The sequence below is a fragment of the Oratosquilla oratoria genome, chromosome 22, assembly GCF_046742065.1.
Source record: "Oratosquilla oratoria isolate Oo_2021 chromosome 22, ASM4674206v1, whole genome shotgun sequence".
In the NCBI taxonomy this organism is placed as follows: domain Eukaryota; kingdom Metazoa; phylum Arthropoda; class Malacostraca; order Stomatopoda; family Squillidae; genus Oratosquilla; species Oratosquilla oratoria.
In genome coordinates this window covers 44,723,670-44,726,169 of record NC_134798.1, presented here as the reverse complement: position 1 = coordinate 44,726,169, position 2,500 = coordinate 44,723,670, and positions in this window count along the sequence as shown.

Here is a 2,500-nt window from a genome sequence, read left to right as displayed (position 1 = left end):
TATGTTGACTTATTGATGTCTTATATATATTTCATTATGGTGAGGCTGATTAGGTAGGACCCATCTTTTGAACAGAGGTCAACTTGACCGTGACCCCCATTGTATATAATATTGGTCATTTGACAACACTGAGGTGGCTAGTTCTTTGGGTACCTTGTACGGCCCGTACGCTGTATCACACTATCGCCCATCCTTGACTTCTCTTTCACATATTGTCATCTTTTCATCCCCCCAAAATAACCCCCCAAGCCTATGCTCCCCGCTTTTATTCACCCCAACTACCCCAGCCTCTTTCACCCAGCCTTTCTCTCCCCAGCCTTTATCCCCCTCTCTCCCCTCCAACGTTATGTCCCACGTTTTTATTCCCCCCATTACTCCCCTCCTCCTCCCTAGCCTATTTCCCCCAGCTTCTCTCTCCCCAGACTTTCTCTCTCCTTAGCCTCTCTCTCTCCAGGCTATCTCTCTCTAGCTTCTCTCTCTCTACTTAGCCTCTCTCTCACCAGGCTATCTCTCTCCTTAGCCTCTCTCTCCCCGGGCTTTCTCTATCTAGCCTCTCTCTCCCCAGGCTTTCTCTCTCCTTAGCTTGTCTCTCCCCAGGCTTTCTCTCTCCTTAGCCTCTCTCTCCCCAGGCTTTCTCTCTCTAGCCTCTCTCTCTCCTTAGCCCCTCTCTCTCTAGCCTTTCTCGCCCTCTAGCCTCTCTCTCTCCTTAGCCCCTCTCTCTCTAGCCTTTCTCGCCCTCTAGCCTCTCTCTCTCCTTAGCCTCTCTCTCCCAGGCTTTCTCTCTCTAGCCTCTCTCTCTCTCTCTCTCTCTCCTTACCATCTCTCTCCCCAAGCTTTCTCTCTCCCCAGCCTCTCTCTCTCTCTCCCCAGCCTCTCTCTCCTCAGCCTCTCTCTCCCCAGGCTTTCTCCCCCTCTCCTCCCTCCAACGTTATGTCCCCTGCTTTTATTCCCCCTCCACTGTCTCCCTCCTCCTCTCCAGCCTCTTTCCCCCCCAGCCTCTCCCCTCCTCCATCTGCATACACCATTACGACCACAGGTCTGAGTGCACTCCCCCCTCCCCCCTACCCCTCCCCCCTCTCCCCATCCTCTCCAATTTCCTCCCTATTCATCCACATAACCCACAGGAATTCTCCTCCAGCCGTCTCCTCCATACAATGTTCACCTCCATCCCCTCCCCCTCCATCCCTTCCTCCTCACAATCCCCTCCTCCTCCTCCTCCTCCTCCTCCTCCTCCATCCCTTCCTTCTCTTCATCCCCTCCTCCTGCATCAGGTCCTAATCCTCCATTCATTCCTCCTCTTCATTCCCTTCTCCTCCACTTCTTCCTCCTACCAATTCTCTCCACCTCCATATCCTCCTACTCCTCCGTCTCTTCCTCCTATTCACTCCTTTCTCCTCCATCTCTTCCTCCTACTTTATATCTTCCTTTTACATCTCCTCCCCTGGCCTTTCCTCTTACATTTCCTCTTCCATCTCATTTTCCATCCCCTCCTACCCTATCTCTCCCTTTTTACATTCCCTCCTACATTTCCTTCTTTCTTTTTGCCTCTTACTCTTCTCACCTTTTTTTTCCTTTCTCTCAATTCTATTTCTTTCTCTTCCTCTTCCTCATTCTACTTCTCTTCTTCTTTCTATTCATATTTATGTTTCTCTTCTCTCTCACTTCTTTATGATAATATATTTTTTCACCATCCTCTTCCTTTTCCTTCACTCCTTCTTCCTCTCTTCTCCTACTCCTCCTCCTCCTTTTCCTACTTCTCCTCCTCTTTCTTTTCTTCCTCCTCCTTTCTCGTTCTACCCCCTTCAGACTCTATCACAATGTCCTATTCTTCATCTTCGGTTTTCGTGGCACGCTCGTTTTTGTCAAAATTTCTTAAAGAGCGCCGACCCAATAATCTTATAGAGGTCCTCCTGCACTTTCTGGATCGAGTTGTGCCCTTAATATCTGAACACAAGGGATCCCAGCTTCAGCCACAGCTAAGGGCCTCCAGACGTAAGCTTCTCTACTTTTATTGATCTTCTTCCACCACCTCCTCCTCCTCCTCCTCTTCCTTCACCTCCTCCTCCTCCTTCTCTTCTTCTTTATCCTTTTCTCCTGCCTCCTCTTCAACTTCTTCACTTCTTTCATGTAACCAAATAAACGAAAAAACAAAAAATGAACGAAAAAGAAAATCAACACAAAGGACCAAGAGCATTCCAATTCAGTATCCAGCAAGCGTCTGTCCTTGTTTATCTTTTGTTCGCAAGGAGGTAATTCCTTTGTACAAAAAAAGGGTTTGAACATAGAGTCAGGTTCTTGGCCTTGCCTCCGGGAAGAAGAAGACAGTCAACAATATTTACTTTGCCGACTTTTGGAATTTCCATTTCCGAAAGTCGTGACGGCCATCAAGTTGTTGATAATGTATTTCTGACTTCTTGAAGACCTTCTGGAAGGGAGAGTCTCTCAAGACGAGACCACGGAGACAAAAATTGAGTCTTCAGTCTTCTTCCAGAGGCAGAGG